This window comes from Tupaia chinensis, unplaced genomic scaffold (genome assembly GCF_000334495.1).
Source record: "Tupaia chinensis unplaced genomic scaffold, TupChi_1.0 Scaffold142037_1, whole genome shotgun sequence".
Taxonomy (NCBI): Eukaryota; Metazoa; Chordata; class Mammalia; order Scandentia; family Tupaiidae; genus Tupaia; species Tupaia belangeri.
Window position 1 is genome coordinate 47,694 of NW_006201890.1, and position 11,396 is coordinate 59,089.

Consider the following 11,396-nt stretch of genomic DNA (forward strand, 5'->3'; position numbering starts at 1 on the left):
GCCCTCCTGAGAAACAACTAAGTGGATTCAATTCAGGGGCCAGCAGGTGGTGTGGTGGCTAAGGGTACTGGACTCCCACATGGCCAAACACAGTTCAAGTCTCAGACCTGGTGATTTGCTTTCTCATTTTCCCTCTCTCTCTCACTCTATCCCTCTCTGGTCAAATTTAAATAAGTAAATAAAGGAGCTTCCCGGGTGCAATCATGGCTATGGCTAGCGATTTCTACCTGCGCTACTACGTAGGGCACAAGGGCAAGTTTGGACACGAGTTTCTGGAGTTCGAGTTTTGGCGGGAGGAAAGCTTAGATATGCCAACAACGGCAATTACAAAAATGACGTCATGATCAGAAAAGAGGCTTATGTACACAAGAGTGTAATGGAAGAACTGAAGAGAATTATTGATGACAGTGAAATTACAAAAGAAGATGATGCTTTGTGGCCTCTCCCTGACAGGGTTGGCCGACAGGAGCTTGAAACTGTAATTGGAGATGAACACGTTTCTTTTACCACATCAAAAATTGGTTCTCTTATTGATGTAAATCAGTCAAAGGATCCTGAAGGCCTTCGAGTATTTTACTATTTGGTACAAGATCTGAAATGTTTAGTTTTCAGTCTCATTGGCTTACACTTCAAGATTAAACCAATTTAAAGTGTATGCTTTTGAAACTGTTTGTATATTTAATTAAGGATTGGGTAAGGGAGGGTTTATTTGTCATTTACAATATTGGAATTTGTATGAATGTGAAGCAAACAGAAATCATTTTTGTATGTAAACTGAAAATAAGAAAATACATAAACAGGCTTACTAATTATTCTCACTTAAATCTAAGTGGGGTGGGAAGTCCGCAGAAACATGAAATTTTGTAAATAAAAATCCCCTTTTGTTGGAATTTTGCCTCAATAAAATACATCAAAGCCTAAAAAAAAATAGTAAATAAATAAATTAGTTAAATAAAATAATTCTTTAAATTAATTCTTTTTGGACTGGGAAATTGGGGTACCTATGGCCAACACAGCAAGCCAGAATTGTTTATTTATTTATTTATTTATTTGTAACCTAAAGCACAGTTAATATTGTAAAAGTGGGGCCATCAGATGGAATGGTGGTTAAGGTGCTGGATTCCCACATGGCCGATCACTGTCCAGGCTCCAGACTTGGCATTTAATTCAGTTAAGCAAATTTACTTATTTAAATTATTATTTAAAGTAAATAAAATAATTCTTTTTTTAACTTTATTTATTTATTTTAGTTTAACCAGAGAGGGACAGAGTGAGAGCAAGAGAGAGAGAGGGAAAGCGAAGTGAGAAAGCAAGCCGCCAGGTCCAAACTCGAACTGCAGTAGGCCATGTGGGATTCCGGCACATGGAATTAACCACTATGCCACCTGCTGGGCCCAAATACAATAATTCTTAGGGGAAAAAAAAAAGATTCAATTCAACCTCCTCTGAACTTGCCAAGTCATCATGCCACACACCATATGTAGCCTGATAAGCCAACTCCAACCTCTCTAACTGGTGGAGGTCAGTTGACAGTTGGCCTGGGATATTATAAGGCCTAATACAGCACAGGCAGTCTTCTAAGCCATAAAAATCCACATCAAGGTATAGTTGGACCAAGGTTCAAAACCTCCTCTAGGGGTCATTACAATATCCCATACAATTTGTGCGGGACCCTTTCATAGGAACATTTTCCATTAAACAACAAGTTGTTTAATGTCAACCTCCTTCTTTTAGGTGGGGATAGTTCCTTGCCAGGTATATTCCATATAGCTGGGCAGCAACTTTTTCATTTGGTTCCTGGGCTAGAGACTGTCTTTGCATCAGTTTCTTCTCCCCAGAGAATTGGGACTCCTACCTCCTTTCCAAGTGCCTTTAGAAGCTGCCTAGATTAAGGTCCAGCATACCTCTTGTGGTTCAGAGCACCTGTTCAAAAAAAAAAGACTTCTTTTGGAGTTGGGAGGAGCAGGGGTATAAATTTCCTTACCTTTTAAGAAATGCTTTAGGAGACCAGCTTGATGGCAAGGTGGTTAGGATGACTGGATCCTGCATGGTTGACTCTGTGGTTCAGATCTAGTGGTTTGAGGAGCACACTGGGCACGTGTGCATGCATGCCCAGAATCCTGCAAGGAGAGTGCAGAAGAGGGGATTATGGCATGTTCATCCCCACCTTGGTGGTGGTTTTTCACTTTCTCTGTTTCTCCCTCTGTATGGAAAAAAAAAAAAGAGGAAAAGAAATAAATACTTTAGCCAGCTCAGCCTGAGTTGGGATCTTAATATCCTTCCAGTGAAGGGCTAGAATAACAATATCTACAACAGCATAATTGAGCATGTCACAATAACAGAAACATGCTAGCTATTTGCAAGGGCATATCCCTCTGCTGTGTTTAAGAGACTGGTCTTGGGAGCAGCAGGTGGCATAATGGTTACATCACTGGACTCCCATGTAGTCGATCGTGGTTCAAGTCCCAGATTTGGCAGTTTAAAACTCACTCCAACCATGTGTGTGTGCATGCCCAAAATTCCAAGAGGAGAATGGAGGAGAAGGGATTGTGGCATGGCCATCCCCCTCTGGCAAGTGATTTCTCACTTTCTGTCTCTCTGTCGAGCGCACAAGCCCTGTAGCAAAAACCTCTCTAAAAAATAAAAGAGACTGGTCTTGACCTGATCTCCCTGTTTTATCAGCTCCTTTGCCTGCCATAATGGTCCCCAAGGATGAGGACGTCCTTTTATCTCAGAATACCCCCAAATCAGTAGCACAACTAAAGAGGACTCCTCCCATTGTAGCCTGTTGTGAGATCAGCATTAGCCCACCCTTAATCCAGAAGTATACACTCTTCCTCTTTTCCTGTTGAGGACTCTGGTAAGGAACTCAGGTGGACTGACTAGTCTTCCTGGGCAGCTGGGTACTTCTGATCCTAAAAGTCAATTCTGATGATATAGGTTCATTCAAACACTGGTGCTACAATTTGGTCAGGCTAGTGAACTACAGGAGATGACCACAAAAATATAGAATGAAGTATAGCAAAGACTAATGCTGTGTTAATCTGATGCAAACGAATTCCGAATTTTTAGTCTCAATCACTTAAGACCTTTCAGGATCAGGACCAGCAAATGGCATAATGGTTATGTCACTAGACTCCCATATAGTCAACCACTGTTCGAGTCCCAGACCCAGTGACTTAAAATTCACACCAGATGCATGTGCTTACATACCCAACATTCTGAGAAGAGAATGGAAGAGAAGGGACTGTGGTGTAGCCACCCTCATCCCTGGGGGATGATTTCTCACTTTCTGTCTCTGGCAAGCTCACACACTCTATAGTAAAAATGTCTAAAAAAAAAAAAAACTTCCAGGATCTGAAGCCAGCAGGTGGTGTGATGGTGAAAGTGCTGGACTCCCACATGGCAGACCAAGTTGAGTCTCAAACTGGGGGCTCGATTTCTCATTTTCCCCTTCTCTCTCTCTCTGGTTGAATTAAAAAAAATAATAATAGTAATAAATAAAATAATTATTTTTAAAAAAGACCTTCCAGGATCAATTGGCTACTTGATTGACTTACTGATAGATTACATCCCATGCCAACTGTTAATATCACCAGAATCACAGGATTTTGAGGCTGATCAAAAAAGACATGGCCACAAGGTGGCAGTAGCACAAAATAAGTTTTATTTGAGTAGCATTTGCACAGGTTACTAGAGAAGGGAGGAGAAAAAACAAAAAGTCCCTCACAGCAGGAAACCATCCAAAGATAGTTGTGCAAGGTAAAGGAAGAGGGCAAGGGAACTCCCAGGGTAGAGCTGAATCAAAGAAGGGACTTATGTCTAGGTGATGTCACTCAGTAGCAAGATGAAGACACTGCATCAAGTAGTATTAAAGATTAGTATCAACTTACTTTTGTTTTCTTTTTTTATTAGGTTGGTGCAAAAGTAATTGCAGTTTTGCATTGTTGAAATTGCTGTTTGATAATGGATACATTCTTAAATAAATGTGGTTATTTTATACATCATTTTAATGTGCATTTCTCACTTTTTTTGCTAATGACTTATTTGCTGTTTATTTTATATGCATTTTAGAGTATAGAAATTATGTTAGACTAAAAATAATTCAAGTGATTTTCCTATTCAAGTACAAAATGGGTCATAAAGCACAGAGACAACTCACAATATCAACAACTCATTTGGCCTAGGAACTGTTAACTAACATAGTGCAGTGGTGGTTCAAGAAGTTTTGCAAAGGAAACAAGAATCTTGAAGATAAGAAGTGTAGTGGTGGATCATCAGTTGACAACAACCAATTGAGAGCAATCATAAAGTTGATCCTCTTACAACTAAATGGACAAAGAATTCAACGTTTACTATTCTATGCTCATCCAGTCATTGGGCATTTGAAACAAATTGGAAAGGTGAAAAAGCTCAATAAGTGGGTGCCTCATGAGCCGATTGAAAATTTTTTAAAAAATTATTTTATTTAACTGTATTTATTTCTTCATTTATTTATTTCAATTTGACCAGAGAAGAAGAGAGAGAGAGAGAAAGAGAGAGAGAGAAAGCAAGAAAGCAAGTCGCTAGGTCCAGGACTCACACTGTAGTAGGCCGTGTGGGAATCCAGCGCCTTTAACCACCATGCCACCTGCTGGCTCTGAGCTGATAGAAATTATTATTATTATTATTATTTTGGAGAGGTTTTTGCTATAGGGCGCATGCACTTGCCAGACAGACAGAGACAGAGAGACAGAAAGCAAGAAATCACCCCCCGGGGGGGATGGTCATGCCGCAATCCCTTCTCCTCCATTCTCCTCTCAGAATCTTGGGCACGCACACACATGCACCCAGCGTGAGTTCTAAGCCACTGGGTCCAGGACGCGAACTGCGGTCGACTACATGTGAGTCCAGCGACATAGCCATTACGTTAACTGCTGGTTCCCAGAGCTGATAGAAATTTTTTAAATTATCATTTTGAAATGTCATCTTCTCTTATTCTATGAAAAACAAAGATCTATTTCTCAAAAGGATTGTGACAGGCAACAAAAAGCGGATTTTATGTGACAACCAGCTCAGTGGTTCGGCTGAGAAGTTGCCTCCAAAACACTTCCCAAAGTCAAACGTGCACTAAAAAGCATCATGGTCACTGTTTGGTGGAGTTTAGTCCATAGCTTTCTGAATCCTGGTGAAACCATTACATCTGGGAAGTATGCTCAGCAAATTGATGAGATACACTGAAAATTACAATGCCTGCATCTGGAATTGGTCAAAAGACAGGGCCCAATTCTTCTCTACAACAATGCCCAACTTCACTTCGCACAACAAACACTTCAAAAGTTGAACTACCTGGGCTATGAAGTTTTGCCTCATCTGCCATATTCATCTGACCTCTCATCAACCAACTTCCACTTCTTCAAGCATCTTAGCACCTTCTTGCAAGGAAAAGTCTTCCACAACCAGGATGCAGAAGATACTTTCCAAGTGTTCACTCAATCCCAAAGCATAGATTTTTATGCTATAAGAATAAACAAACTTGGGAGCCAGCGGTTAGCGTAATGGCTATGTCGCTGGACTCCCACGTGATCGACTGCGGTTCGTGTCCCGGACCCGGTGGCTTAAAACTCACGCCGGGCGCGTGTGCGTGCGTGCCCAAGATCCCGAGAGGAGAATGGAGTAGAAGGGATTGCGGCGTGACCATCCCCCCTGGGGGGTGATTTCTCGCTTTCTGTCTCTATGTCTCTCTCTGTCTGTCTGGCGAGCGCACGTGCCCTACAGTGAAAATCTCTCTCAAAAAAAAAAAGAATAAACAAACTTAATTCTTGTTGGCAAAAATGTGTTTGATTATAGTGGTTCTTTCTTTGATTAATAAAGATTTTGTAGTGATTTGGTTATAATACTTTTATAGTTATAATGATTTAAAATTCACAGTCTAAAACTATAATTGCTTAATATATAGATATAGGGTTTATCTTATTTAGGTCTGACAGATGTTGGGTATGGTTTCATGGGGTATGTAAAACACACTGACCCTAAACAGCTAAATATCTGCTTAGTTGCACTATATTTAAAACAACTGAATATATAAAAATTTCAGTTTGCCATCTGTAGGCTTTCAAGTGAAAGGTACTAACCTGCTAAGAAGTAACAATATAGGGGCTATCTGGCTTATTTATATAACAGTGGTGATAATACAGTTTGTTGTTGGACGACTGATATAGACATTGTTTCCTGGTTGCTATTAATGACATACCTCCTCAGGGAGATTGTTCCAGCAGCTGGTCATGCAATGGTGTAATGAAGTCAAAGAAACTGCAAACTCTTTAAGCATTGTATCTGATCATGATTATTTTTCGTTGTATCAGATAAATAGTCAGAATTAAACCCTAAATTTGTAAATCTTCCAAACAATAATGCTTTTTACTTTTTAGTTTTGCTATAAGGTACATGCACTCTCCAGAAAGTGAGAGAGAGAAAGTGAGAAATCACCCCACAGGGGGAATGGCCATGCCACGATCCCTTCTCTTCCATTCTCCTCCTGGAATCTTCAGAACACAACCCCCACAAAGACTGAGAAAATTGCTCCCAAAAATGAGTATAATATATGATAAATACTAGATGCCATCAAATGTCCAATTGGTATACCAGAAGGAGAAGAGACTCATATAAAGGCATTGATAATCTATTCCATGAAATCCTGTAAGAAAACTTTCCAAACCTAGGGAGGCATTCAGCAATCCAGTCCCAAGAAATACAAAGGACCCCAAATAGAATCAACCCAAGAAGATCTTCTCCAAGACACATTATAGTCAGATTGACCAAAACCACAAAGACATGATACTAAGATTGGCCATAAAGAAATGTCAAGTTACCTACAAAAGATATCCCATCAGGCTAACAGCAGACATCTCATCGGAAACAATACCAGTGAGGAAAGAATGGGAAAATATATTCAAAGTGTTAAGGGAAACACAATTTCAACCAAGAATACTGTACCCGGCAAGTTTATCCTTCATATAGGAAGAAAAGACAAGAACATTCCCAGATTTTAAAATCCTGAAAGAATTTGCCAGCACCAGACCAGATCTCCAAGAAGTTTTCAAGGGAGTGCTATGCCAGGAAAATTAAATACAGACACATAGAAATGAGAGTTCAAAAACTAAGAAAATGGCCAATTTAATCCTAGGGACAAGTCTGGAGTTGAATATTATATCCAGAATTAAATCAGGCAGATCAAACCACAACAGAAGATATTAAGTACATAAGACTGAACTGGTGAAACAGCATTTTATGACTTTTTATCTAAAACGTTGTTGATTTTTTTCTAGGTTTTGTTTTCTGGTTTTAAGGATTTTTGTCTTGTCTTGAGTTGCTGATAGGTTCATGTACCTACTATTTGAACAGAATTCTAACCTGTTTCCTGGCTTTAAGGTTTAAGCAAAGTTCATTAGCATTTCTTTGATTAAAGCTAAAAATGTTTTTCTTGAAATTAAAAAAATACATTTAAAAATATCTATTTAATGACCATAGTAAGCTATATAGCATCAGCCAGGTGCTACCTGATAGTATATTTATTCTACTCAGTGTTTCATGCCTAAAGCCATACATGCATTCCCAGATATGTATATACCAGTGAACTTGCTATTAAAAGTAGTTAGATTATTTAAGAAATTTTGTGAATCAATAAAATGTGGGGGGAAAAAGGAATGGAAAACAGCTGTAGACACCTGAGATAGTGTGAGGAGAGGATGGGAAATGGCAGAGAGTAAGAAATAAGGGTAAATGCACCAAGAAGGTCAGCATCCTGGTAAATATGGGACCCACTATGGTGCCTCCATCCTGAAAATGGTGAAGAAAATCAAAATCAGCCAGCATACCAAGTACACTTGCTCCCGTGGCAAAATTAAGATGAAGAGATGAGCTGTGAGGATCTGAGACTGTTATTCCTGCATGAAAATGGTAGTGGTGGTGTCTGCATGTACGTCACTTCAGCTGTCACAATAAAAGTCCACCATCAGGAGACTGAAGGAATTGAAAGATCAGTAGAAGAGCCACAGACATTTGGAATATCACTAGCTGTTTTGATCTGCAGGACAGTCACACAGGTTTCCTGAGGGAAGGAGTGAGAGACGGGATGAACGGCACAATGTTACAACACAGTGACGACACAGTGTTACAATTCTTCAGGGTCGTCCGTTTATTGTGGGCCAGGGATCATGGTTATATACATGTTGGTGGGTCATGATTGGTTGTTCTATATATAAATGAAGGATTATAAAAGGTGGGTTATGATTGGTTGCTTTTGTGGACCAATCATGAGGTGAGGTGCCAGATATGTAAATCTGAGGGATTCTAAGCTCACCAGTTGGTGAATGCCATGGGAAGTGGCCAATCAGAGTATGGTTTTGAAGGTGAAGTTTTGAAGGGGAGCCAATCATGGCCTTTGTCATTGTGTAATTGTTTGCTCTCTGAGAAACCGAAACCTAAGGGCTTCCTAAGATGGCAATAGTAAGAGACCCATGAAAATGGCCTCAGCAGACTCCCTGGTGCGCAGCCTCCCACAACTAGCCTACAATAAATAAATTTGTTGCCTTGATTTGTTATTAGTTGTATTAGACATGCTGATTTACATTGGGTTTTTGTTTGTTTGTTTGTTTTGGAGAGGTTTTTGCTATAGGGTGCATGTGCTCACTAGAGAGACAGAAAGCAAGAAATCACCCCCCCCCAGGGGAGATGGCCACGCAGCAATCCCTTCTCCTCCATTCTCCTCTCGGGATCATAGGCATGCACACACACGTGCCAGCGTGAGTTTAAACCACCGTATCTGGGACTCAAACCACGGTTAACTACATGGGAGTTCAGCGTTCTAGTCATTACGCTAATTGCTGGTCCCAGTTGTATATCTTAAGTCTGTACTTGCCAGTTAAACTTTTTTTGAATTACATTGGCACAAATTTTTAGTGGCAAAAAAAGTTAGTGCTCTTTTCCTTTTCCCTGTTTGGAAGACAGACATTAAAGACTAGAACATAATATGCACCATATTCATACTGGGAAAAAACATGTTGTACACTGTAAAGATGTATAGTGATTGGGTTGGCAGGTGGTATAGTGGTTAAGGTGCTGAAAACTCTCACATGGCTGACCAAAGTTTGAGTCCTGCACCTGGTGGCTTGCTTGCTCTCTCTCTCTCTCTCTCTCTCTCTCTTCTCTTTCACTCTCACTCTGTCCCTTTCTGGTCAAATTAAAATAAATAAATGAGTAAATAAAGTTGAAGAAGATAATTCTAAAAAAAAATAATGATTAAATGTAAATTTAAAAATTTAAAACAAAAAACTGGCCTGGCAGAATGGCACCTGCAAAGAAGAGTGGAGAGAAGAAGGGTTGTTCTGCCATCAACAAGGTGGTGACCTGGGAATACATCAACATTCACAAGTACATTCATGGTGTGGGCTTCAAGAAACATGCCTCTCAGGCACTCAAAGAGATCCAGAAATTTGCCATGAAGGAGATAGGGACTCCCGATATGCTCATTGATACCAGGCTCAGCAACATCATCTGGGCCAAAGGAATAAGAAATTCCCCATATAATATCCATGTCCAGTTGTCTAGAAAATATAACAAGGATAAAGATTCACCCAACAAGCTCTACCCTCTGGTGACCTAGGTACCTGTTACCACTTTCAAAACTTCACAGTTAATGTGGATGAGAACTAACTGCTGATTTTTAAATAAAGTTATACAACAAACAAAAAAAAATCATAATTTTTTTAAAAAATACTAGAACATTCTTGGGCCAGCAGATGGCATAGTGGTTAAGGGCGCTGGACTCCCATATGGCCAACTGTGGTTTGAGTCCTGGACCTGGTGGCTTGCTTTATCACTTTCTCTCCCTCTCTCTCTCACTCGGTCCCTCTGGTCAAATTTAAATAAATAAATAAAGTTAAATAAAAAATAATTCTTTAAAAAAAAAAAGAATTTCTGTCCCCCAGACAGGAACAGAGGGAGAGAGAGAGAGAGAGAAAGAAAGGGAAAGTAAGAAAGCAAGCCACCACTTCCAGGACTCAAACTCCAGTCAGCCATGTGGGAGTCCAGCGCCCTTAACCACCACACCACCTGTCAATCCCAAATAAAATAATTACTAAAAAAAAAAAATACTAGAACATTCAAAAGCAACTACTTATATGGGGAAAATTTGAAACTGACTGTGCACACCTAGGGGAAGGGATAGATACAAAAAAGACCTGAGAAGACCTTAAGTTTATACCTCAGGACCAGCAGTTGGCATAATGGCTATGTCGCTGGACTTCCATGTAGTTGACCATGGTTCCAGTCCTGGACCAAGTGGCTTAAACTCACGCTGGACATGTGTGTGAGCATGCCCAAGAGTCGGAGAACAGAGGAGAAGGGACTGTGGCATGGCCATCCCCCTTGGGGGGTGATTTCTCACTTTCTGTTTGTCTATCTCTCTGTGTCTTTATGGCGAGCATACACGCCCTATAGCAAAAACCTCTCAAAAAAAAAAAAAGGTATATATCTCAACTTGATCTTTGGCACAAAGATAGCATACAACAATCAAAACAATAAGCAACAACAAAAAATAGCAAACCCAGAGGAAAAGGGAGAATTTTACTTCCAAAGTTACCATATTATTAGATTCAAATATTCAGTTTTTAGGGGGAAAAATGTCATAAGGTATAGAAAGAAACAGGAAACTATGGCCTGTTCAAAGGGGGGAAAAAAAGAACAATAAATCAATAGAAACCATTCCTGAAAAATAATTTGCTGGCACATCTACTAAACAAAGACTGAAATAACTATCTAGAAAATGCTCAAAGGGTATGATTAAGGTAACTGTATCTTACATGGCTGACTATACATTTTAAATCCTGGACCTGATAACTTGAAAAACATATTTGGCATGTGTGCCCAAAATCCTGAAAGAAGGGAGAAATGGGGCTAACAAGCGTGGTGGTTAAGCATTGGATTACATGTGGCCAATTCTGTGATTCGAGCCCTGGACCTGGCAGCTTAAAAAACACTCTGGGCATGTGTGCGTGTGCCCAGAATCCTGAGAGCAGAATGGGGAAGAGATTGTGGCATGGTCATACTCCTGGTGGTGGTGTGGGGGAATTTCTTACTTTCTCTCTCTCTCGGTTTTTCTCTCTCTAGTGAGCACACAGGCCCTATGGCAAAAATGTAAAAAATAAAGAAACAAACTAAAGGGATGGAAAAAACATTCTACACAAATAATAACCAAAAGAGAGCAGGGATTAATATCTTAATATGAGAAAGTATAGACTTCAAATCAAAAATGCTTTTTCTGTTTCTCTCTGGTCAAATTAATAATAATAATAACATATAAAATTAAACACATAAATAAATTTTTAAAAAGAAGATAAGTAAAGAAACAGAGAACT

General features: G+C 39.7%; 2 pseudogenes; both read left to right on the plus strand.

Annotated features, from left to right (window-relative positions):
- Positions 1-203: 203 nt before the first annotated feature.
- LOC102499012 (protein mago nashi homolog 2 pseudogene) lies at positions 204-842 on the plus strand (annotated as a pseudogene).
- An 8,483-nt stretch (positions 843-9,325) lies between these two features.
- Positions 9,326-9,643, plus strand: LOC102499435 (60S ribosomal protein L31 pseudogene; annotated as a pseudogene).
- Positions 9,644-11,396: the final 1,753 nt, after the last annotated feature.